Source organism: Lathamus discolor, chromosome 5, assembly GCF_037157495.1.
Source record: "Lathamus discolor isolate bLatDis1 chromosome 5, bLatDis1.hap1, whole genome shotgun sequence".
Lineage (NCBI taxonomy): Eukaryota > Metazoa > Chordata > Aves > Psittaciformes > Psittacidae > Lathamus > Lathamus discolor.
In genome coordinates, this window is record NC_088888.1 from 18907596 (window position 1) to 18934803 (window position 27208).

Here is a 27208-nt window from a genome sequence, read left to right on the forward strand (position 1 = left end):
ATGCCCCATCCCTGGCAGTGTTCAAGGCCAGATTAGATGGGGCCTTGAACAACCTGGTCGAGTGGTAGGTGTCCCTGCCCATGGTGGGGTGGTTGGAACAGGATGATCTTAAGGTCTTTTCCAACCCAAACCACTCTATGATTCTGTGATCTCCCCAGGCTCTTTGCCTGGGGCTTTCAAAAGTAGGTAGCATCATGTACCCTATAAAGTCTAGTTCTATACTATGGCAAGGGCAAATGGATAACCAAGTAATTATTTTCTAAATGTGCATAATATTTCAGCTAGATGGGCACTTATTTTTATAGTATCAGTGTCCTTATTAACACTCAATAATGACACTAAAAACCCACTAAGGCTGGAAACATGAAATGCTCAGAAATAAGAAATGTTAAAGTCATGATAGCTCTTTGTGCCTTAATTCAAACTTTTACATGTGTCTGCATTGTGTTGCAGTCACAGGATCATCACTGTATAGGACAGATCATCACTGTGCTCCCTGAGTAACTGCTCAGAGTTTCTTCTTACTCTCATCACTTGACCTCAGACCTTATTTACTAAACACCACTTAAGCTCTGTCTAGAACACAAACTGATTACAAATGAAAACCTCATGGGTTTTCCTGTGACACTTTAAGTCTGAAAAGTTCACCAACATGAACAGATTTCCCTTTACCACAGACTTTATGAGAAGAGGAAGGAGCTAGTACTGCTTCCATTTTATGAATGCTAAATGAGAGTAAAGACATTAGAGTTGGGACCACTGACTCTTGCTGTTCACTTTGCAACTACACAAGTTTGCTTTTGAGGGATTGTTTTTGTTTTATTTTGTTTGTGTGTGCTGTATATGTTTAGATGTTGGCATGTTACTTAAATCTGCAGAGAATTTACCCTCCAAGTGACTGTTGTGAAAGACAAAGTTGCAGATATATAACAAAACCAATTGTTTTCTATGATTGTGAGAGCTGGGAGCCTACTGAGAGAAAAGAACACGAAAAATAAGAACTGTTGAGAGGACCAGGGAGGAGAGCAGGGAGGGAGAATGGTGTGCGGATTAGAAAGTCTAATATTGTGGAAGGTTTGTGAGTAAATAAAATGAGCACTTGAGAACCTCTTCAGGCAGGACACTGAGCTGAGACAACAGAAGAAAGGTGAGCTAAGCACCCTGTACAATATCCCTGTTAGCAGGTTGTGATACTGAAGCCACCCCAAGGGAATCTCTAGCAATCCTGCTATGAACTACTTCTAAGGGAAAAGCACATCTTTGGCTGAAGAGTGGGACTGTGGAGCTGGGAATTTCTAAGAGTGGCCAGTATTTCTTGAATCTTTAGCACCAGGGACTCCTGTGATTTTATGTTGAAGGCACAGCTCCCAGCAGCTTTGCTTGCAATGCAGAATGCTGAGCACTGTTGCCAATCTGGCCCCACGTGTCCATAGCTTGGCAAACAGAACAGGAGGTAGTGGCCAACTTTGAAAAGGCTTATTTAAGTGACTTGCAGTAGCACACAAGGACTCAGTGGTATGAGCAGGGTTAGGCAGCTTTCAGTTGCATTAATGATCAGATCATCTCTTCTCCACCTCCAATCCCCTTCCTCATTTTCTACACACCCTTCCAGCTTGGCAATAAAGGATGCAGTTGTCCTATTGGAAAAACCCAACAAGACACTACGTGACCATGTAATTAAAGGCTGTACTATAAAACACAGGCACAAAGGAGATGAATTAATGCTGTATAGAAAGCCTGCGGACCAGCATTTCCTTGCTCTGCTGTGCAGTCATACTGATCCTTTAACACAGTTCTCCATGTGCTATTTCATAGGTTTATGGAGGGGAACCACATCAAAGTTTCAGAGCTTTCTCCTTTACCCCTTAGAGAGTGTGCAATGTAAAGACCCTGGCACAGGTCACCAGGGTAGAGGAAGCTGGAGATCTGCAGCCCTCTGCCTCCAGAGGTGACAGGAGGGTAGCAGCCCGCCAGCTGCACAGACTGCAGGGACAGGAGCATGCTTGGCTTGGTGCTGGAGCCTGGGCTGCCACAGCACATTGAGGTGTATTGGCGCAGACTCTGCTCTATCACTTAGATGCTGAGTGATGTACTCACATGAACCGTGGAACTCCATGTCTTGTACATTCTCTCACTCACATCCTGCTTCCTTACAGCTCTGGCGGGTGTCTCATTTTTTTTGTTCATTCCTACTTCCCAACTCCTTCCAGTCTTCCCTCTGCCTTTGATGGCAGAGTGGGTACAGTTATCCTTCAGCCAGAGGTCACAGCAGGAGTGGTGGCAGAGGCAATCCTGCTTGATCCTCATGTCCCTGTGCAGGACATCTGTGTGCACCTACATCTCCTGCATGGTGGCACAGAGGAGCTGGAAGAGATGAAGCAAAAACCCAGGAGAGATATCCAGGAGGCCGTGAGGGAAAACAAGTGCTTGTCTTGCCTCTTCTGCAGACAAAATGCAAATATTGGCTTTTCTGAGGTTTATAAGGTGGCCAAAGAGGTGCAGATTGTAATGGGGCTGCCTCCTTGATATGAGGGCAGCCCTGCTCTGAAGCATGTGAGTCACAGGCCAGTAAGAATGTTTCAGCATAAGGGAAACAATGCATTTTTCTCCTGTTCTCAGAAACAGCAGCACCACTTAAGCAGAAATGTAAAAACAAATGAACAAAACAAATTCAGCTTGAGGCAGTCACCCAGCATGGGGAATTGCAGGCCAGATGGTTAGTGTGACAAAGTTATAAGTAACTGAAAACAGCCTTTTAATAAGAAGTATTAGGCAACTTCAGCATTAGGTGGTACCACCTCTGCTGAAACCCTGTCTCCCTCTTTCTCTTTTTAAACTTGACTTTTCTAAATACAGCACACCAACAAATTCACTGAAGAAGCACAATGGTGGCGTGAGAAAAGCCCCATGGTGTTCCTGTTGCTGTTACATCACGAGTGTGCTAGAGGACAACAGATGACTTTCCACCACTTGTCTTGCTGCCCAGTCCTGCTCCCTTCTCCTCTTGGCCCTGTTTCTTGGACACGCCATCTTCTCACCCACCCACGGCCATCCCCTTGGTGTCTGTCTCTCCCTCTTTGTGGCAGCTGCTTGCTCAGCCTCCCAAGCCACTTTGGAAGGCTCAAGCCACATCCTTCTTGCCTGTCCCACTGCTGGCTCTGGCAGCATCAGCTTGAAGCCCACATTAATAAACCCAGCAAAGCTCCTTACCTTGGCTCACTGCCTGCCCTTCCCCTCCCCTCTGCTGTCTGTATGCCTCAATGGTCTTCTTGGACAAATCTCCATCTTCCTAATCTACTGTAAAACAAAAGGGAGGGGGACAACATCTCAGCTGCTGAGTGACTGCTCTTTTGACTTTCTCCAGAGCCTGTAAGTCTACTGACTTTAGTGGGATGACACTGCTTCACATCACCCAAGGATAAGACAGACCTGCTTTTGTCAGTGGACAGATGCCAACTTACTGCAGCAGAAAATCTGTCTTGTTGGCTTAGGTTTGAGTGTAGCTGGGGTGATTGATGTCGGAGGGTGAGCTGACCCCTGACTCCAAATGAATGCAGGAATAGCTAGACACAGCTATGTATACCATCCTTGTCTTCTTCACCTGCTTTCTGCATCTTTCATCCCAGAAGCATGTGCACATACAAGGAGTAAGCTTGTACATAAATTTTCAGTTGTTGTGCACACTGATGCTTGCTCATTCTTATGCTTGTTTCAGTTTTAGATGATACCCCTGTCTCAGGAGATGCAGCACACGATGCTTTTACCATGCTTGCATGAGTTGTTCCTGCTTGTTCCACATCACCAGGTTATGTGCTGACAAGTGGAGCATATGCTTTCAACAGCATGTCTGCTGTGACTAAATCATACCCTGGGTCATCAATTCAAAGCTCATAGTGTGCACTTGCAGTTTCAGAGGGAACCGTTGTCTGCTTGCATCTTTTATAACCCCGGGGAGACCTGGGCAAATCAGGACAATCATGTGCAAGATCTAGCACTGTTTTCTTAAGCTATGCAAGCATTTTCTTTCTTTCCTCCATTGCTTTCTGCATGCTCTACAGGCATCTACTCAGTCATGAAATGTACTGGGTGAAGTAGGGCTCTGGAGTCACCACTTGAAGCATCCGAGTAGAACTTGGCTGCTTTTAATAGGCCTCAAAAATGCAACCTGGATTAATACCAGTACATACTACAAATGGTTAACCTTTCTGTGTTGTCACTCTGCCTTGGCAGTGTTTGGGAAGTCATTTCACACAGGTTGTGAAAACCTTGTCATGAACTTAAGAACACAACATGTATGAGAGCCAGAACATTAAATTTATGATTTTAAGGTCAGCATCTGTAATAATTAGGAGATTTTTTTCTTTTTCTTTATCTTTCTTTTTTTTTTTTTTAATTGAAACTTCATCTTGTTTAATTGAAACTTTTCCCCAGTTGCAACTTCAGTAAGCACATGTTGAAATAACTCCTGATACTCAGTGACAGTTCTGTCCCAGACAATAATATTATGAGTATACCCTTCAATTTTTACAGGGACTGCAGCATCTGTGTAGTGAAATGTTTTGGAACCTGCCCAGTAAGTATACAGAAGGTGTTCAAGCCTGGGCTTTCCATGCCAAAGGAGATCTAAAAATCCTTGTCAGTCTACCTAATCTGCTGAAGAATTTGGCTTCTACCAACGGAGTCAATATTTCAGTCAGAGTGGAAATTTTCTCTTTGTGTGTTCCTTTTCCAGGGGCCATTTAAGGCTGAATCAACTATGCTCTCCTCCATAATTAGAAAGGAGCAAGCTTGCTTTCATCCCCTTCTGTTTTACAAATACTGCCACTTACTGTCATGCAGTATCTCCATGGCTCCACTGCAAGTCTGGAGGAATGCTTTGGACCATGCAGATCCAAGTTTCCATGACATCTTCATCTTCACTTGGATTCCAGAAGTGCTTTACCATGGCTGAGGTTTCACTCTCCCAGATGCTGTCCAAAAGTGTAATGAGAGACCATCTTGACTCCCATTACATTACAGATCTACAAAGAGAAATGAACTATTCCTGTTTCTGTTTCTGTAGAAGGAGCAAGTGTTGGCTTACCGTCTCCCGAGTTGTCTTGTAACTGCAAAGTCATCTTTCCACCCTGTTTCACTGAGCTTAATTCACCAGGAAACTGCTCTGTCTTTCTTTGAGTCAGTCAGCACGAGCATTTCGTGGCTTAGGGTTGTCACAAAGGTCATCCACTCTTTTTTTTTTTTAGTTTCTTTCTTTCTTTTTGTGAAAACAAGATTAAAAGACAAAGCATGTCTGTAGGCATCACACCCACCCTACTGGAGGACCATCTTTTTTCTACTTTCAGCTTAATGCACAGCTTGCAATCATTACAAAACAATGGGGTATCTTCTGGGTGACTGTTAGAGGGAATTACATTCTGGCAGCCTGTGAAAGGCATGTGCATGCTCTGATATTTGATATTCTTTTCCCTTCTGTTTGCTATAGCCATTTCCCTTCTGTGGGCAGGGCATTTCTTTCTTTACAACAGTGCTTGTGCTTGTACCCTACTGAGTTCCCTGTCTAAGATTATCTCTCGAAGCTGAAACTCCTGGTGGAAGCTGATGAATTATTGCAGATTGACTCTGCTGTCACTACAAACAACATTTGAATCAAAACCTTGTCCTGTGTAACCTCCATATCTCCAAGTGACCTCCTTGTTCTTTTTTCCTTTTTTCATTTCGTTAGTTTATGGGACAAGATTCCAAACTGAGGTAAATAAGTGTGACTTCACCAGTCAACGGATGTAAATGGGCTTATACCATCCAAAAATCTAATATAAGGTCTTCAGGGAAGGAATCTGTTTCATGCTGAACTCAAACCGCTGCTTTTGAAGTGTGTAAAAAGCCTCTTTGTTTCATTTTATGTTTTATTTTCCTTCATATTTCCTCTCCTCTCCTTTCCTCTTCTCTTTTATGTAATCAGGGAGAGGAAAAAAGTAAAAATCAATGGCTGAAAAAGTACTGTGTCTCATTTTTCCCACTTGCAATGCAATTTGGTGGCTTAATTATTTCCCAAACCTTCCTCTGTCACTCCTAAGTTTCAGAGCCACTGCTGGAGCTTCCTGTCATGGTTATGCCAGTCTGAGATCAGCTATTTAAATTGTGTGGCTTCTTGCTCCATACTATTGGACAGGCTCACCAGATACTGAAACCCGATTTTTCATATTATGCACAATAACTTTATTTTAAATGAAAAATTGATTTGGGGATGACTCATTTGGGAGAAAAGAAGTAAATAGCATCCTCCTTCAGTTAGGCTGGCCATTCCTTCCCTTTCCTGAGCTCAGTAAAACCCAAAAGGACTTTGGGGCTAGAGAGCCTGTCTCTCCAGCAGGTCCATCTTTCACATCTCTGTCTGTGTTTGTACTGATGTGTGTGCAGGTGCAGATGCAGTATGAAGAAGCAGAAAGACTTTGTCAGGACCTGAACAAAGTGGCCCACTGTGTTAATACATTTCTTTACCCTCTTGCCCAGAATGTGGCAGATCTGTCCATTCCTGTTGGAAATGACTGTATGGTTGGGGCATGCAGGCTCTGCATGGAAGGGGGTGCAAAGAAACACCTTGCAAGGAAAAGTACCTCTGGGATTTACTGAAACAGTCACAAAATGCTTATTTATTATCCTCTCAGCTCACACAGAGAGTGAAAATCATCCTCCACAGGGGAAGTATGAAGACGGGTAACCAAAATGCCACAAAGCATAGAATTCAATTGTCACACTTGTGCCAAGGCTCTCCTACCACCTCCTGCATGCAACAAGCTGAAGGGTTAGGATATGCTGGTGTTAAAGGCAGCACAGAGAAGTTCATACTGCCTCCTACAATTACCTATTTACCATTCTCTGAATCAACATCCCCCTTCCTTGGCTCCAAAATTAAGCCACAGTTTTAAACTCAGAATGTTTAAAGAAACAAGGGTGGGAAATAAATGTCTGGGCCATTCTTCAGAAGCCCCGTGTAAACACTGAGTGACCCATTCCTTGTTCTTTTCCTAACCTGGATGAACTCTGGAAGCAAGCAATAAACAGCAAAGGTTAATTAAATCCATTTCTAAGTTTAACACCCCTGGCTCCCCACCCTGTCCTAACCAGACTTTGGGGGCTGTGTGTTATGGGCAAATATAACCTGGTTTGAATCCCAAAACATGATTTCGAGCTTCCTTTAGAGACAAGGAAAACTGATTTCTATATGCTGAAATGAGTCATTCAAGACAGGGAACCTAATTAGGGTTGCAGCAGCAGCTAATTTCCCCACCAAAAAGAAATTTGGTGCACTAAAGAATGAAGTGCTAGTTCCGGGCAGCAGCACCAGGCGCTCAATGTAATTGTAATTTATATGGCCCTCACTGTTGCAGCAGTTAAGTGCTTGACAAGAACCAAGGGATTTACTCTGAGGTAGGGAAGTTTTCTTCTCTTTTACAACCAGGGAACCAGAGAGGAAACGACCATCCCCAGACTATTCAGTGGATTTCACCAAGCTGAGCTCAGGTCTCCCCAAGTCCCTCATTAATGCACTAATGCAGGAGCTTTGGGCCCTGCTTTTGCTTTTGCCTCTTCCCTGCCTGAAGCCCTGATAAATTTTGATCTTCCTTTCAAACAGGTTAGTGAAGCAAAGGAGCAGCCTTCCTCTCTACAGCAGGGCCAAGCCTCCCCAGTTCAAAGCCCAGGTTATTTGTGTCACCAAATTCCCAACAAGACATAGGCCTTGAACACTGCCAGGGATGGGTCAGCCACAGCTTCTCTGGGCACCCTGTGCCAGGGCCTCACCACTCTCACAGGGAAGAATTTCTTTCTAATGTCTCATCTCAGTCTCCCCTCTGTCAGGTTAAAGCCATGGAGCTTACTGTAACCACATAAAGAAGCACCGTGTGCTCTTTCAGTCTCTCACCTGGGATACGTAAGTACCCAAGGGTAGGACTTGGCTGAAGAGAGGCGGAAGAGTAGCCATGACTGCCTCTTGCACGTAAGTGTTTGGAAAAGTGCAGGGCCAGAAAGGAAGCTGAAATTGCGTACACGATCTCCCTAAGAAGGAAGTGGTGACTGGTCTCTTCTCCCAAGTAATGAGTGACAGGACAAGAGGAAACAGCCTCAAGCTGCACCAGGGGAGGTTTAGACTGGAGATTAGGAACAATTTCTTCCCCCAAATGGCAGTCAGGCATTGGAACAGGCTGCCCAGGGCAGTGGTGGAGTCGCCATCCCTGGAAGTGTTCACAAACCGTGTAGATGAGACCGTCAGTGACACGGGTTAGTGGCTGCCTTGGTAGTGCTGGGGAATGGTTGGACGTGATGATCTTAAAGGTCTTTTCCAACCTGGTTGATTCTGTGATTCTGTGAAAATATTTCCCAGATTTCAGAAGGCGAAGGGCTCAGCTTCCAGTCCTCCAAGGATGCCAGGCTGGTTCAGATGTACCACAACCCTTTCCTGCAGAACTCACCTGAGCCTTACCTGTCACCATGCAGATGTCTCACCAGGATGACAGATACCCAAGCAGGATTAGATCTGAGTACACCCGACTCGCAGAACTACATCAGGGTCTGCCCTCCCTCCTTTTCTTGGTTCTTCAATAATTGTATAATTCGAGGTTTCTCTGCAAGTCCAAGAGAACCTTATTTCTTGCAGAAGAAGCAGCAGCATATGGGTTATTTTTGGGAGCTGGTTACAAATGTTGTTTTGCTTGAATGGAAATCTCTTCTTTAGAAGAGCAAAAGGCAGGTGGCAAACATACAGAAGAAAGTCTTTTCTTTCTGAAACCAAGACACTTGGGGCCTATGCTGAGGTGCCAGTACTGGCCAGAATTCCTTCGAGGCTGGCAGAGGCTGCAGAGTTTGCCACTGGCCCTGAGCTGCATTTTGAGCCAAGTAGGAAAAGGTCAGATGTGTTTGACAGTGGGGCTAAAGTGTCTGTGAATCCACCCCCAGGACCTCAGTCACTTGCAGCAGTGCAGGAATGCTTGGAGGCTTGTGTCTGGCAGCTCTGGTCTACCTGAGGAATACGCAATGGCTTGGCAGGTTGGGGCAGCACAGAACCTCCCATCAGCCAAGAGTTTAGCACTGCTTAGGGCTTTCCTCCAGGCCCCAAATCCTCCTTCTGTCTTGGGGGCTTTGTTCAGTTTTGGAGGTCAGCCTGGAGCAGCTATGTACAGTTTCACTATTGCAGTCAGAGGATATCTATGTTGCCGGAAGCTCTTACAATAACTCTGTAAACATGAATGAACATGTTGCCCTGATAATGTCAAGTGAAAAATCCCGTATTTTTCCTTTCCTTAATGAGCAGTTCTTGCCCTTCAGTGTCTGTGACCTGGAGCACATGTTATTACTGTCGGGTGACAGTGCTGTAATCCCATTCTTGTACTTGATTTATGAAGGCAGGGCCCAGGGCTGCACAGGGTCAAGGCCCTGTTATGCTAGACACTGTATGAGCTCTTAATGAGGGAGAGAGTCTGTATCTCTGAGAGGACGGACAAGAGGTGGCAGTGAAAATGAAGACACGGTGGCCAAACCTGGAGGGGAGCTGATGTCTCCTGAATCCTGCAGTAACAAACCAGCTGCTAACTTTTGCTGCCATTATAAATATTCCTGACTTTCCAAGTAGCTCTGCTGTGATTCCAGCTCTGACGCCAGAGGAGCCGAATACTTTGCAGTTGTTCCACCTAATGGGTCAAGCAGCAGCTACTGGAAGCACAGGCATTATAGTGGGTTTAAGTGACACGTATGAACTTGATTATGGTTTCCTACGGGGAAAGAGCCACGTCTTCTGCTGTGCTGCAGGCATCATTCAGGGGATGCTTTTTTCCAGCAGCTCAGGTTGGGAGTGTCTGTGTGAATATAACCACTGTGATGCACACAGCCAAACAATGGATGTGTTCAGCAATTAAATAGAAAAATCTGCTTAATTAAATTAAAACAAGCAAAAAAATGTATGCTTTGTTAATGACCTCAGGACAGATGCTGATGATCTCTGCTTGGTGCCCCAAAGGTTAAAACCAGCTGCTTTTACAGCATTCATGTAGACAGGAAACTCAGGCAGACAGCAGAGCATAACTTTCACATTTAATGGGATCTCCCTTCTCTCCAAGAGGAAGACAAAGAAAATGGACCATCCAGCGTTGGCTGTGGTTCATGTGTGGTCTGTGAGCACGATGACGTGCAGGTCTCATAGGTCTCCTACTCGAGGGGTGTTTTCTATGAAGCATTTCAGTGGACACGAGATCAGCCATGCTGAATGTTGATGGAGAGCAGCACCTCAGCTGCTTCCTGGCATGTGGGGAGCTGCAGAGCAACAGTGGTCTGCAAGTATTTCTTGGTAAACTGTGGGGACTGCAGCGCAGAGAAAGTGAAAGGGTTGATTGTCCATCCCCAAACAAGAGCTGGAGATGGCTGTCCTTCCTCTGCCTCTTTGACAAGAGCCACCCTAACCCCCACCCAATACCCTTGCAAAATCTTCCCTATTCTCTAACAGCAGCACAGTACAGATGACCCATGACAGTCCTTTCCTTTCCGGACCAGCCTGCCTCACATCCCTGTTATCTAGGTTTAGCCTATAACGGCTACCTGGGCTGGAAAAACCCTCTTCCAATAGCCATTTTCTGCACTTTCTTCCCACATCCATCACCAACAGCAGAATTTGGGAGAACTTTGGGGCAACTTGAAGCCTGTCTTCTCTTTACTCTGAAAGAAGACTAAATTTAAGGAAGGAGAGAGGGCAGCGAAAGGAAGGAAGAACACATTCTCTTTCACCCCATGATGTGCGCCCTTGTTTTCTGCTCGCTTCCTTATTCTAAGCTGTTCCACTTCACTCTTTTTCCAGGTCCTTAATAGTTTCAGTAAATGTCAGGTCCACTCTCACTTACTGAAATGTACATGAAATGAACGAAGCGGAAAAATGGCCCAACCTGATTCCCTGCATTGAACCCAAGCAGCAACACATGCTATTTACCATCCAATCAGTTTATTTTTACCAGGTCTCTAGGAAATTTCCAGTAAACTAAACAAATTTAAATCCTATGATATTCCCACCTCACTTCAAGGGGGAACCCTGAGATGTTATTCAATCCTTGGAGCCATTTGTTTCACATAATCCCGAACACTGACCAAAGGCAACATAATATGATAGGTATTTACAACATATCCATTATCTTATCAGAGCTTCAGGTACAGCTGTAAATAGCCTGTTCCATCTGGGCAATCTGCTGAGTTAAATGGGTTCTACTTTTAGAAGCAGGAACTGGAGGACATGTCCCATTTAAGCTCAGATTCACTTGCACCTGAGGGATGGAAACTCAAACAGTAGATTTCAGCCTCAGAACAAGTCCATATTCTGTGAAACGCGACTCCCTCCATCTGATGTAAAAAGCTGGGGTTGCAAAGATCATACTGCTCATATGGGAGCTTTGTTGACAGAGTCCTGTTAGCAGCTCACCAAGCGTAGAGAATTGCTGTTCCCTGGATGGGAGGTAATTTTGCACAATCAGCCAAAGGCAAAATTAAATGCAAGGCTGAAGGCAGAAAGGAAAGAGACCACACTGGAAGCTGTGAGAAGAAAGAGAGGAGGCAGAGAGCTGGTGGATGGAAGAAAGAGGAAAACATGAAAAACAAGACCAGAGAAAGAGTAGTTGTTAGGGAGAAAGCTTTTCCACTGCTTCCCTGGCTACAAGCAGTCTGAATGGGACATGGTATTTACACCTTGAATGTACCAGGTCAGAATGACTGGTCTTCCACTCCAGGACCCCTGGCAGCAGGGATCTTCTAATAGTCTTGTACAGTGTCTGAAGGAAACAAATCTGTTAAACCTAGATTGAATCAATAAGTTTAAAAAAAAGCCTGGTGAAGAGTCAGAAGAATTGGGTTGCATTAGGTCTGAGCTTGTCTAGAAGCAAATAGTATTTCAAGAAAGTAGAAGCAGGCGCTATCCCTGAGGCATGAGAAATCAGCAGCCTGTTCTAGCATGACGATTGCTCTCTGTCCCTTAAGAAACATCCCAGCGGCAACTGTACAAGAGACCTCCTGTCAGGAGATGCTGTTGACCATTTTTATAGTTTTGCTGGCTGAAACTAAACCTTGCTCATTAATGGTTGTTTGGCAGCTGATCTCAGAGCAGGTGATTTGTGGTGTCTGACCACAAGAGGAGATTAATGCTGATATGGACTTGAGTTGACAAGGACCAGAGACTTGTGCATCTAGTGAAACCAGCACCTGGAAGTGTTAACAAGCAGTGGGCCAGTGGTAGTGAATCTACTTAAAGATGCATACCAGGGCACAAAAAGCAGTGCCAGGGTAAACAGAAAGCAGAGAACAGATTAGTTTGCAATAAACATGGAAGCAATTGCAACAGAAAACAATGAGTCTGACAAAGGAGATTTAGTTACAAACTTTCAATAAAAACTTTCCATTTAACAAAATATGCTGCTTTTGGCAAGCAGCAAAACCATACAAACCCAAAGTACATTTATGCACGTATGGTTGAGGGGACAATGACTTTTAACTGCTAGGTTTGACAATAAGACAAAAACTGTGGCTTTTCAGGTTTCCATTTACATGTACCCAGTCAGGCTGGAGAGGAGGCTGCTTTGTTTCTTTGGGATGAGTTGGACACCCTCGAATTCTGTAATACTGTCAGTAATAGAGGAGACTTCGTACATTTATAATTAAGACAAAATGACAATGCACTCATATGCAGTCACACAAGATACAAAGATTCCGTGTTGCCAGACTACCTGGGATGTTTGCAAAAGGGCAGATGCTAATCAGGGCACAGAGAGCGGAGGAAGCCCAAGTCACACGAGTATCTGAGTTGAATCAAAGTTTACAAATGCAGATCTATAACTTGTTCATTGAACAGATGCAGCCTTTCTTTTAAAAGAGCTGGTGGGTGGCCTTCGATGAGATAGATTAAAACCAACATAAATATACCCATAAATATATAGCGTGGGAATACCCAAGTGACTGACAAATATGTGCAAGAATTGTCCTACAAGGACAGAGAGAGATGGTAAAGTTTTCCGTAGTCTGGGGTATTCACTGAATGAACAGACAGCAGCTGGGCAAAGTGAAACCTGCAAAAAACAAACCAAACATTCCCTCCCAAGTCTGAGATGATCAGAGTAGGGTCAGAAATATGGGTTGAAAACAGCCCATAGCTGGATGTGGTGGTCTAAAGTAGGTGACAAAAGGGAATGGCAGAGAACCTCAATGAGAAATGCTGCAAAGCTGCTCCCCAGAACAAGTAAGCACCTCACGAGGTAAGGTAATTGTGCAAAGAGAGGAAGCAAAGATTTTTCTAGAAGGGGAAATGGGTCACCTTTGAAACGCAGACGTGGGAGGAAGGCATTTTAGGAGCACAGGTACCATGGGAGGTGACCTTTTGCTGTTCTTTCTGCTTCTTATGTAAGACAAAATGGCATCACTGCAGGGACAAACAGTTTTTGTACTGTGTGGCAATGCCACTTAAGTAGCCAGCAACCGCTGCCCGCAGCAGACACTTGGTATTTGAGCTCATGGTCACTGGTGAATGGGTTGCATTGAGGACACCAGTTTTACATGATGCTCATTTACAGGAGGTACAAAGCCAGATCCCTCCCACAGCAGATATTCTGAGTGAGGGGTTTTCCCTCAGCTATGGGTTCCTTTGGTGGCTTGTGCCTCTAAGGTCAGCCACAGAGCAGGGTGGGCGGTCAGATGGGGAAAACAGGAGAGCAAGCTTCCGTATTTCCCCTCACTTGTCCCCTTCCTAGGGCTGACAGTGTCATTGTCCATCCTCAGCCCTGCAGTGTGGGGCTTGTTCCTTGTGAGAGGTTTTGAGGGGGCTTCTTGGGGACTGCAGGGCATAAACAGGGCAGTGAGAGGCATGGGGTGGAACTGATGCGAATATATGGCTGTCAGGTTTGTGTCTGAGCAAGGGTATTTTGAGGGTGATGGTGTGGCCTCAGTCTGGAGCCGCGTCTGGAGTGGGAGGAGCTCTTGCTCCTCTCTGAGACACGGAAGAAGGTCTGTGCATGCAGGGCATGGCAGGGAGAGGCACGAAGGTAGTTTGCAAAGGGTGGCCAAAGCATAAAAGGGAGCTGTGTGGTGGAGCCAAGGTGACGTGTGCCTAAATAGCGGACGTCAGCATGCAACACAGTCAGGTCCTTCATGGGGTAACACAGGGAGCTCTTTTAAACACATACATACATGCACGCACAGAAATAACAATTTATGGTTGTGTCAGACGCACGTCTGGGCTGCTCATTAAAATTAATGAGGTAACGTCTCCAAGGCATTCTGAAACGGATGCTTCACAGAGAGTGCGGGAAAGACCTCTATCACGTTGAAATGGCTGCTTAGCAAAATCAATTGCAATTTCTACTTGCTATGACTGTGCATCAAACTCATGCCGTGAGTATCAGCTACTGTTTAAACCTACATACAACTGACCTTTCTTCAAACACTTTTGTTACGAGATTAAATAGCCAGACTCACACTGAAAATATACATAACGTGATCTCTGCAGAAGAGGTACTGGACTCTTCCTGTTTCTTATCATTTGTGGACTTCTATGGAGGTGGGATTTGATTGTTATTAATACTTTTAATCTTTTCTTTTGCCTGCAGAAGCAAAGAATTGAGGGAACATGTAACAGCAGAATGGTGTGCAACTGCTTGTCCTGATGACTGCCTGCACCATGTAACTGATCCCATGAGACCTCAGTCTTCCTGCTCATCTGTTGTCTGCAAATAGCTGTGAAAGTCCCAGACAAAGTGGGTGTCCTGCTCCCTCCCTGCCTTTCCTTTAACCAGTGGCTGTTCTATGAAGAAAAGAGAAGCTTGTTTAACACAGCATATCTGGACAGCAGACCTTTATTACTTAACTGAAACTAGTAACTTTCCCATGGCAGACAAAATGGATGATCAATACAAATCCACGTGACAGAATACTTTTTCCAATTTTTTATTTGAAAGATTTGGGGTTTTGTTGCAGTACTTTGTGTAAATGTTGCAGGGTTGGACACTCAGTTAGGAGATGTGAAGCATGAAGAATGTCTCTGCCTTGTGCTCAAGAGACGTGCTGCAGCTCTCTGGTTACATGAGCACATACTATATTTTGGTATGACTTCTGCCTCCTTCAGCACATAGGGCTGGCCAGTCTAGGTAGGACTTGGGCTGCAGAAAAGGAGCCTACTCTTGGTCAACTATCTTGAGTGCCACCAGTGGCACTGGTGTGCCTGTCTAGAGTAGTGAGGAGTGTCTGACAGGTGAGGCAGAGGGATGCTCAGCCGGAGAGACACGCTGTCTCCTCCCTGCCTGGGCAGCAGTAGAGTCCACTCAGACTTTCTCTGTTTGTCACTCACTGTGTGCTGTGTTTTTTCCTGTAGACAATACTTGTGGCAGTGCTGAGCATGCACACCTGGAGGGGAAACCAGTGGGAGCTGCACACTGAATGTCTAAAATGCTGTAAGCTTGCCAACAGCTTTGGGAAATTCATTTTGGCACCCACAAATAGCAAGAAACTTCAGGAAACTTTGATCTTTCTCTTTTATTATGGGGCAGCACCATCCCCTTTCCTATGCATGCTATGAAGAAACATGCATTGATTTTTTGAAGTTCTCTGACTTGAGGGTAAGACCACAAGGAAATTCAGTAATGATGTTTACAGAGCTGCTTCTGGAAAACAGGCCTGCACACCACGCACCGGGTAAGGAAGGCAAATAGCTGAGCTGAATAACTGTGCATACTGTTAAAGCAGAGGAAGCCCTGTGGAAAAAGAGTACGTGTTCATGAAATTAAGTGCTGTACAGTGCCATATGCTCAGGGTTGTGAATATAGATTGCAGAGGCAACATGAAGTCATAGCATCATAGAATCATAGAATAGTTAGGGTTGGAAAGGACCTCAAGATCATCTAGTTCCAACCCCCCTGCCATGGACAGGGACACCTCACACTAAACCATCCCACACAAGTCTGTAGACTTCACATCATTCACTGGATGCGTGCTTGTTTACTGTAGTTGTTTGTTTGGAAAACTTGAAGTGGACATGGGATAGACCTCCAGTGCTGGAAGGATATTGTCTTTTCCACCAGCTGAACATCTTCCCTATGTCTCCTCCCTACCTCATGTGTTATGTGATTTAATGTTACTTAAATCACAGGATGAATAAATGTCTTCATAATGAAAATCCTTAATCAAGATGCCCTGTTCTGTATTTAATAATTAGTCCTAACCCCCCTTGTGCCTGTGGATTGGCTTGTTGGCTACTTGCTGTTTTGTTACTTCTATCTCAACCTCTGCTTTACTGCTTGAAAGAAACAGTCTGGAGTTTATATTGACTTTACCAATCCATGTATTTCAGGAAACAGAAGATGCTAGTCTCTCTGCATATTTTCAACGACAGCACAGAGCCTCTTCAACCAATGATATTCCAATGATATCTCAGTAATTTCATTCAAGCTGGAAAATTATCTTGCAATATATATCATCGGTATATTTGAGTTTCATTTTGTGTCAAACAGTTTGATAAAATTAAACTGGACCTGCTTTCTGCAAGTGTCCTGGATATTTTCCATTCATCTTGTAATTGTAACATCTATTAAAAAAGAGGCAAGGGAGAAATCTCTGCTACCACCTGTAGTCTGAATGTCACTGAACCTTCTCCTGCTTCTCCAAGCTTATGAAGATTTTAGTAATATCAGATACATGGGAGCCTACAGTCATTTCTTTAATAACTCATAAAAATGCTTGAATAAAAGAAGCATTTCCTGATTTCCTAACCCAAGTCAGTACAAATAAAATTGACAAAGAGCTAAAAGTGGTCCATATTCCCATCCGGTGGGATGCTGAGCACAACTACCCTGGCCGTGCTCATCTCTGAGTCCTGCTGCCTGCTTTGGGACTGGGCTTGCTTGTTCTGTTCCCTTTCTCCCATCCTCAGAGGTATCTCCCAGCACAGAGGATATGCCCCAGCACTGGCCTATTTGATGTGATGAAAGAATCAGCTCGGTTGCTTTCAGAGCCAGAGGGAAGGAGGAGAAAAGACGAGTGGACCAGTGCTTGGGTGTTTCGTTCCTGTGCAGCTGTGTTTCAGAGAAACCCTCAGGCCCTATCTGCAGAATGGCAGACCTGTGCCTTGGCAGCAGCCCAGGACCCATGCCTGATTATTTCCTATTTGAATAAGTGTTCTGGCATAAGGGTGTGGCTGCTGGCAAGACATCTGGGAAAGGATCTTGGATACATCAGCAGCCCAGTTTCCCAGGGAGGAAAAGCATGTGGACTGTTGTGTGGCAGAGCCGCAGGCTACAAACAGTGTTTGTGGCTTTGAGTCCAAGGCAAATAGACCCTAAAAGGCATTCTGGCTATGTGTCCACATTGCCAGGCCAGCCCTGCTGGCAGGGGAGCCAAGGAGGAGAAATCATGTCTCGGTTGTATTGTCACTGTGCTCACCATGGTACCCAGGCACATTATGCTTTCAGAGGTAGAGGGCTGCAGACAGCATGGGGAATAAACACTGCTTGCCCTGAGGAGAGAATGATTTGCCTGTCAGCCTGCTCCTGCTGCCATGCTCCCATGGCTTTAATTCCCCAAGCAATGTGCTCTCCAATCTGCCCGTGCTAGGGCTCAAACCCTGTTAGACTGCCCACAGCCCCTCTCCTCACTCCTGAGAGAAGGTGTTAGTGACAGTGATGATGGGATGCTGTGGCTGGAAATACTTGCCTGGCCACATGGCAACTCTGTTTCCTGGTGGTGGGTGCTATGGGCCAGTGCGTGCCACAGCGACCTATCGACCTGCTCAGCTGTTTCTGGGATGACCTGAGCCAGTGCACACGCAGTGGTCAGTAGACTTCACAAGACACCCTCTGGACTGAGACACCCTGCCAGAACCATGAAGCACACTAAGGTTAGTGACTTTCTCAAGCCAGCGGCTGGGAGATATCCAAGGAATGCAATGGGAATATGACTCTGCTGGGATGCTGCCAGCAGCTTAGGATCACATGCCTACATGACGCTTAATATGCCATGCAGTGCCTCTGGGCATCTGATGCCAAGCAAGGCCTTCAGCCCAGGGCCAGGTGCTACATAGTGAAGAATTTGGAACAGGGAGCCAGAGTGGGACAAGCAGCCTCCCCTATCCAAAGATTTCCTGCTGTGCCTTGCCTGTGGGCTCCCCTGTGCACCCTGGCAGGGTCCTGCATGAGGTTGTGGGGTCACCTCTGGCTTTTAAACTTCATGTTGGTGATTATATCCAATGACCACCATTTCCTTTGCCTGAGGGTATTCCAAATGAGACACGGATCTCTTGGGGAGGTAACATGTCCATGGAGCTAGAGCTAAGTCACTGTGGGCAGGTAATTGGAAGATATTCTTCTGCTTTGCTACCTGCTTTGGGGCTGAGCTGACTTCTTCTGTTTCCTTTCCCCCAACCCTCAAGAGAGATTTTGTCTACAGCGTCTCAGTTATTATCAGCTTTGTTACATGCATTTTACCTGAGGCTGACAGCACCCTCTTCCGTCCCTCCAGCAGTTCCTTTTATATCATCAAAAGGCAATGGGTGTATCATCAAGAGGCAATGTATATATTATCAGGCAACTGTTTAGCTAAATTATAAGATTACCTCAACTTACATGCATATTTCTGGTGCTTGAAGCACGAGAAGCAAGTTTAATACTTTCAACCTGATGAGCCTGAATGCTTGATATCCACATCAAAACGAAAAGAATTCTTCCCTTCCAAATGTATTTTTCAAGTCTTGTGATTTCTGCCCAGACTTTGGCTTTCGAGTGCGTGAGCTGTGCTTTTTAGATGTTTGTGGGTGGCAGGAGCACAGATTCCCAGGAAAGAATTCTCAATAGAGAGAGAATAACCTTCTCCATTATGTGATTGCCCTGGAAAGTGCTCGTAAACACAGAATATCATTTAATGCAGGGTAGGAGGAGAAGTTTCTTCCTTTTGTTAGGCTGTGAATGACAGGTTTTTCTTCCGACAGCCCCATGACATTCAGGACTATGAAACTGTGCTCTCTAATAGATACAGACAGGAGGTACCCAGAGAAATGCCTCTAGTGGAAGCTTTTGGTCTGGTCACCATAATTTTTTTGTAAGTAATGTTAAAGCAGTAAAACGTAACATGAGCCAAAAAGGACTTGTTAGCTATCTTGGATCAGGGACTACTGTTCCAGACTGGTTTTTTGCAGGTCTCAGCACCAGGGAGGCCAAACTCCTAAGGTTTCTTTCACAGCAATAATACAGATAAGAAACCCTGCCTAGTGGGCTGAGAGTATAATATCCAGGAAAGCTGGTGGCCACACAAAAGACATTGGTGGCAAAACCATGGCTGCAGTGAAGAAGGATTAGAACAGCAAGCTTTATAAGATCATAGGTGTGTAGTAGATGTCTTTCTAGATCTGTGGTTAGGAAAGTCTGCAAAGTAGAGATTAATTACCACAGAAAGAGTTAAATAAGCTCCACCAGAGGCAACAGAGAAGGAGAAAACCATGACAAAGTGGTTTTGTTAGCTTTGACAGTCAACATGTCATAAAAAGGGTGAAGTATTTGTAAAATTCTGAATGACAGAAGTCCACAAGGTGTGTCATTTTAAAATAGACACAGGAGGCAAACAGAGCCCTGCACAGTGTTAACAGAGTTCACGGAAAGTAGATGGAGTAAAATCCCATTGCACAATAGAAGGGTATCCAGAGTGCGCAGTCCTGTCAGCCTGCCAACAGTGTCAGATTTGGGTATGTTACAAAGAAGCCATGCCCTATAGACATTTGTACTGTGGATGCTGCTGCTGCTTGGGTAGCCAGCTCTAAAATAACGTAACGACTGGGCACAATTAAAGAAACAAAGGAAAAAGGGCTTGACAAAACCCTTATTGTAACAGACTACAGGCAAGTTTTCTCAGGTCCAGGAGGATTATTGCACCCAGTTGCAAAAGAACATCCATGCATTAATCCCTGGTAAAGCTCCACTGACCGGCCTGGCTGGACTATGGGTGAAACAGAGCTGAGGCAAGAAGGAGAAATCAGAAAAACTCCAGAGGCTTGGGAAATTATGGAGAGGCAGTTTTCCCAAAGGACTTCAAGAGAACTGAGCCTTTGCTTAAATCTGAGATAACTGAATGCAGTAACGTCATGGCACTGTATCCGCACAGTGCAGCTCCTGTGAAGCCAGCCCAGCAGCGAGATCCTCAGGCTGGGCACAGTTGTGTTTGCTTCAGCGATGCGAGTGCCTCTCTGCATGGGGTCACAATGAAGCTCTGGGAGGGACATGCCAGCTCACAGATCCCATCTGTCCAAAACTGGGTACCTCCTATTGCTAAAATTATAATCTGGCTGCTAGCGAAGAAGCCCTGTGAATAAGCAAGTGTTTGGTGATCTCCTTCAGGCTGTTCACTCCTTGCATTTGGCAGGACCTTGTGTGTATTACTGTGGCCGTTTTGGATGCGCACTTTCTCCCTTTTGGCAAGTTTTGCTGTGAACTCAAGAGAAAAGCAGGAAACCCATTCTCAGATTCTGATTAAAAGAAATTTTAAAGGCCACGACAAGCTGCTAGAGGGAAAATCTGTCAGAATGCTGATTTTAAGAAAATCAGTTGATGTTCAAATTCAGTGCAAGAGGACAGATGCTTTGATGTTGGTAAACCAATTCTTGGTCCTTAGAAGGATGGAAATACAAGAATACAAAGCATTATTATTAAACAAAACAGTGCGTTATTCAGGGGCTTAAAACAAGGAATTACAAAGGGGGAGGCCTCAGACCTTCCTTGCAAGAGCACACCAGTGCCTCACTTTTGAATGCCCTGGGAAGGCTGATCCAGTTCATGTGTATGCTCCTGAGCTCTTGGGCTATTTATCCAAAATGCTAAATTTACAAGACACTCTCCAACAAAAAGAATAGGATCTGTGTCTGTGTGAGGCTCCTTAGCTGAGAAAACAAACAAAACAAATAGGAAAGAATGCCTTAGGAAATGCGCTGTGGTCTTTAAAAGGATGTGTCAAACCTCTGTGTACTTCTGGGTTTTCTTAGCACTCCTGTGCATCTGCTGTGACTCCAGAAACAATGCTAGGAGCCCCCTTCACCACCTTCTCCCCCCTCTATCTTCCCCCACTCTTCTGCTCAATGGCTCCTCTTGGGATGCAGCAGTAACAGGGAGCCTACACCCAGATCCCCAGTGCAAAATCAGGGAAATCCACGCACCAGAGTCACCCTCAGCTTTGGGAGTTGGTGGGGTCCTGTTTGTTTCACTGACACTTCACAGATCCTTGGGAGCCTTTCCAGGAGGTTCCTGACAGTGTCCAGAGGACCTGTCACTAGAAAGCACTTCCCAGCCTATGTCAGAGGTAAGTGGAGTTTTTTTCCTGTTTGCACTGTGGAGTTCACAGTCCAATTTACAAGCCCCTCTGAGCTATTAGTAGTACAGTCGATAAGCCAGGAAACATTACAGAAGCTGCCCCCTGCATCTGTGATTTATGCTCCTTGCTAAATATAAAGGCTCAGCACATCAATATTTTGGAATGGAGCACATGGAAATATTTGATGGATTTGGAAGAACAGATCTCTGTGGCCAGTCTCTCACACTTGCCCTTTTGTGAGCAATCCGTCTTTCCTTGCAGCAGACAGTGGAATTTGGGCACAACAGCTGGAGTTTCAGTATCTCCACATGCTTTATTCGTGAGGGAGCCTGGATCTGAGCCATTCAGGCACTGACCATCCACAGATGAAACTGTACCATCAGCACTGCAAGAGCCTGTCTGAGCTCTGAGAAGCTGTGTGGAGCACATACCTCCCACTCTGAACTGCAGACTCCACAGACTCCACACCATAGGCTTAAAGGCACCTCTGTAGAGCACAATGAGAAACAAGCCGTGCTACAGGGACTACACATCTTCTCCTGGCTGTGCATTGAGATGGTTCTTGCTTAGCTGAGAGGCTGATGTTCCTAGTGTGGCTTTTTAGGCTGCATCTCTGTAAGAGTAGTAACAATGATGTCTACTCAACCCTATTAGTTCCAAGTGGTCTTATAATGGCATAAACCTGGAACACAGAAGGCGAGATGTACCTATTCAGAGAAAGTAAAAGTGGCCAGTATAGAACTGCCAGCAAGCAGTCTCCTTGGACTGCACAGGGCAAGCAGAGCATCCAGTGCATACACAAACTACTTTGTGTGCTGTAGGCTTATATCCCCAGCTACTGTAAACCTTTTCAGCTTTGCTGCAGTCAAGGGATTTTTTCCAGCTGAGAATCTGGTCTTGGGTGGAGCTACACCAGACCTGCATCACCCTGGATATGCATCTAACAAGCAGTGTTTCAGATCTACCACAGAGGTATCCAATATTTTTGACAAATGTCTCAATACAGTGCTCGTTTCATCAGCGTATGGTATGCTGTTTTCATCAGAGGAATGCAGCAAGAGGAAAGGCGTGTGGCATTTTTAGTGTATCATCAGGTCTATCTGTGTGGCAGATGTCCTCTGACCTGTCAGACAGTCAGGCTGAGCCACAGTTTAGGAACCTCAGTGCAACAAAGTAGAGCACACTGTGGAAAACACACAAAACCTCTCAAAATCAGGAAAAAGAAATCGAAACAGCAACCCTCTTTACAAATCCTTTCACAGTTCCCTTTTGTGCATTCTTTAGCATCTAACATTTATTTTGGAGTGGGGCAGAGAGGTGGATTGGCTGCTTGCCTGCCTTCTGGGGTGGAGAGCTTTGCATAAAAGGAAAGAAAAGAGAACATCAAAACCAGATTGAGGGGAAAACAAAGTCACCCCTTTGCAGAGTGAGCTTACAGTTTTGTGCAAATTCAGGATATAATGGTTATTTTCCAGCTATTACTATTCTGAATCTGTCCTGCTGAAAAGCCTAGTGGAGTGGCCATGACAGAGTAAGAATGCATATGCTTATTCTCGTAGAAGGAAGGCTGAATTTTAACATATAAGGTGCGTGTGGCTAGTCCTGATGTGTATAAAGCACCGGGTACTGGTTTCCTTGCATGATTCTCCATAATATGTGAATGAATTCCTGCTTCTCAACACACAGGTTTGGGCTAGCAGTGCAAACCTATTGTTCTAGCTGATTGAATTTGCCTGATATATTTGATTCTGCAGCATACTGCAGCATACCATAGTGTGTCTGAGATAAGAGCTGGTTCAGCAACCATCCTGGCAGGGGAAAGTCAGATTGCAGCCTGGAATGCCAGCCCTGGGAAAGGGGGGCCCTCCTGAGAGTGTGTCTCTTGAGGAGCATAATAGCGTCTTTCTGGTCATCAAGCCTACCATTAAACAGCTAGACAACAGTTGCCTTCTCCAGCAAGAACACGTGTACCCTGTGCACCACCAGACATAAGACATAGTGTGACTGTGGGACACCTTCTAGCATCCTGAAAATAGTCTTTTAGAAAGGGGTCCGTAGCTAATGTAAAGAAGGACCAAAAGCCACAAGCACAAAGTACAAGAAAGCAAGACTTGTGTAAGAGCTTGTGTAAGGCTTGTTCTGTATCCTCTTGCACTAGCAAGGGACTTGTTAAGTAAAACTTCAGTAATGCTCAACCTTTCTCCTGGAGAGTTGTACCAAATCCCTGCAGTGAGCCTTCACTGCAAGAGTCCTTACAGCCACCTGTTTGTTGAGTAGCGAGAGCAAGGCCAGACAATCGATTAGCAGAGCTCTAAACTTTCACATGAAATGCCCGGCTTCCTCCTACCATGCCTTCATCCTGCATTTTGGCTTGGGGGTTTGTTGCTCTACAGTTTGATGAGTCTCCAATTCCCCTTTCCACACAGCAATCTGCCAACCAAAGCAGGTACAATTTTGTCTCAAAAATGTCAAACTGAAAATCATATTACAAGCAGTGTCAAACTGTTGTGTTTATACAGCCATCTCTGCTTCTAGTCACTATCAGCAGACAAAAAGATCCCTCTTCAGAGCCATAATGAGTTCTTTGCTTGCCAGATCATGAGAACCAGGTAGTTACACTCTTATCTCTTCAATAAAAACTTCAGCAGAGGGAGAACCCTTCCAAAGCTAAGATGCAGAGCTTTGGAATAGAGACTCAGGTTTTTAAGGTCAGAATGGAATCATTTAGTTTTATCTCACACATACCACAAGCTACTGAGCAACCTTGAATTTGCACTTGCTTGGATTACAGTGGAGCTTTTATATAACAGACAGCCTTGACTGAAGATTTTCCATGGCAGAGAACTCATCACAACCCTCACTGCATTGCCCCAGTAGCTCATTGACTGCTGCCTTGCCTTTAGTTTGCCTCTTTCTTTGCTTTGTCTTCACAGGCTTTTCAATCTAGTGGATAACTGTCAAATTTCTAAAGATGCAGATCAAAACATCCCTTTCTTTTTTCTTTTTTGTGGCAATCACCATGAAAACCTACCTATTAGTTGACTGTTAATCGTTTAAAGGGTGCCTAGTATTACGTATTTCCTTAATAAAAATATTGTGTGATACCAAGCCAAAAGCATCACAGAAACTTAGGTAAATCACATCAACTCTTCCTTCCACTGACTGAGTCTGTAAGTCTCCTGTATCTGAGAGTACAGTCTAACCTGACACAGATTCTTCTCATGGCCCTGTGAGTGAGCAACTAGGGAAGGTGCTCCTTTCAGGAAGTTGTCTTCTGAGGACTGGATATACCACCTCTACCCTTTGATTAACAGTGTTCAAACATTCTGTGCAAAGCACGCTTCTGTGTACTTACATGTTGTACATATGCATGAAAACATAAACTGTGGCATCAAGTCAATCAAAAGCTTCTGATTACAGAAGACCGTATTTTTAAGGAACTGGAATATTTTGAACATTTGGTTCTTAGGGCCAAAGGTTATTCAGCTGCAGGATCTTCTGAGAGTCCAAGAAATCGTCCTGAGAAACGGGCCCCAGAAGTCCAGTGAGTGTCCAACCAGGGAAAACTCAATCAGGGATATTCACTATTACAAACTTCTTTCTCCTGTTTAATATACAGTGTAATTGGTTTCTTCTTTGCTTATCATATTTCTCCCATGAGTCAGTCTGGGCATGTTTTGTGACTATACAGTGGTGAGGACCTTGAACGCACTATTCCAAAAATAATTCATAGTTCGGAGACAGCTGGGTCCTGCAGTCTACATATCACCAACTCACAATTTCACATCTTGTTAGCCTTGCCTTGAGCCCAGGCGAGATTGTGCTCTTAGGTTGAAGAATAATGTCCAGACAAGCATCTGGCCTTGATTTGAAGACATCAAGAGACAGAGAATCCAGCACCTGCACTGGCTGCTTAGTAGCTAAGCACCCGCTCTGTAATCCAGTTTATCTGGCTTCAGCTTTCAGTTGTAGATCCTTGATCTTCCTTTTCTTCTGGCTTACAAAGGCCTCATGTCTTTAAATCTTCTCTCACTCTGGCTTTAGATAGGAAAAATAAATAGAGCTCTATAAGAAAGATACTGATAACCTGGCAAGAATCCAGCAGAGGACCACTAAAATAGCTGGCAGCTGGCACATATACGGTGTGTGAGGAGAGGTTGAGGGAACTGCGATTGCTCAGCCTGGAGAACTGAAGGCTAAGGGGAAGCTGCTTGCTGTTTTCCACTGTGTTAATAGGTGGTGGAGACAGACTTCTTATGAAGGGTCACTGAGAAAGAATGAGAAGCAATGGCCATGAATTACAGCAAGGGCATTTTTTCACTGGACATAAAGTTTTCACTGTGGAAAGTGGTAAAGCACTGGAGATTTTCAGAACTTACATAGAGCAGGTTTCACAGGATCATGGCCAGGCAGGTTTTGAATATCTCCAGAAAAGGAGACTCCACAACCTATCTGGGCAGCTTGTTCCAGTGCTCTGTCACCCTCAAGGGGTTTTCTCCATTTTCAGATGGTATTTCCTGTGTTTCTGTTTGTACCTGTTGCCCCTTATCCTGTCTCTGGGCACCACTGGAAACAGTCTGGCCCCATCAGCTTGACACCCACCGTGAAGATATTTGTATGTATTATTAGCATTTGCTTCACTAAATATGTGCTGTTTGAAGGGCCTAATTTATCAAGTGGTACAGTCAGGCAGTATGATTGCCATGCCTTCAACACTCTTTACCCGTCTGCCAACCTTTGTGTCATCAGCAAATGATTACCAGCGGTAATTGTAAGCTTGTGCCTCATTGATGAAAATGTTGATGAGCCCGGAGCCTACTACCACTCTCACCAGCAGCACATCCTCCTTCAGCAAGAGTTCTCTGTTGACAGCTGCTTTAAATCTGTCAGTCATTTTGTTCTTCTTGACATTTCACCTGAGCTTTCCTGATGTTTGGTTATGCTAATTCATAATCAGGCTGTTATGTGGTGCTAAGAGAGACACTTCATCAAGGACTATCATATAGCCGTTGACTTGTGACTTTACTGGCCATTCCTGTAAACTCATCAAAACAGCACTATTACATTTATATAATGAGACATACTTTCACAATGCCATGTTACGGGAATTACTTGGTGTTTTGTTGGTTTTGTTTTTTTTGTCCTTTTATTCTTTATCAGTTGAGTCCCATGTCAGTTTTTCCATTTAGCTTGGACTGGTGTTTGGGTAACTGATCTACAAATATCTTGCTCATCCAGCTTGCCCTGTTTGAACTGGCATCACATTAATGTCCCTTCCATTTTCTGGAATCTCCCATTTCACAAGAAGCTTTCAATATTAATCCCAATGGGCCTCAGCTAACAATTTTATTATTCCTGAATGCAGATTGTTTGGGTCTGCTGGTTTAGAAATGCTTTGTCTTTAACAGGCATTTAATTTCCAAAGACGTTTAACACCAAAGCGGGAATACTTACTGAACCGCTCCTGCCTCTTCATGTTATCATTCCTGCTTTTCTATCTTCATCCAGTAATAAACCTGAGTGATTACTGCAGTTTCCTTTGTTCTGAATATCCTTACGAAAATGTCCTTCTAGTTGCCTTGGGTCCCACTGGCCTTGTATTTTCCCCTAGATATTCACAATCTAAACCCTTCAGTTTTAAACTCTGAAGTGTAAAAAAAATCTATTATTTCCTCACCTGTTTTTTGGGGTTTTTTTTTAGATTTTATTATTTATTACTACTCTCATCTTTGCCACAAAGCTTTTGTCAAATGTTGCACCCGTTCTTTTTTGCGGGCTTGCAGCTATTGGCCATCTAATACAAATTTCCTGGACATTCTTACTTTCATTCAAATTTTTTTCTGTCTCAGTTTTTTCTCAC

At 44.6% G+C, this 27208-nt stretch overlaps 1 long non-coding RNA gene across 3 annotated transcripts in view; it reads left to right on the forward strand.

The window, feature by feature from the left end:
• The window catches only part of LOC136014248 (uncharacterized), a 28341-nt gene extending 11542 nt beyond the window's left edge, over positions 1-16799 (forward strand). For 2 of the 3 annotated variants that reach the window (XR_010612570.1, XR_010612569.1), the window contains exons 2-3: positions 14619-14765; positions 15380-16799. This is a non-coding gene — a long non-coding RNA (uncharacterized LOC136014248). The remainder of the gene's footprint in view (positions 1-14618; positions 14766-15379) is intronic. The other variant, XR_010612571.1, reaches the window with a different exon arrangement.
• Positions 16800-27208: the final 10409 nt, after the last annotated feature.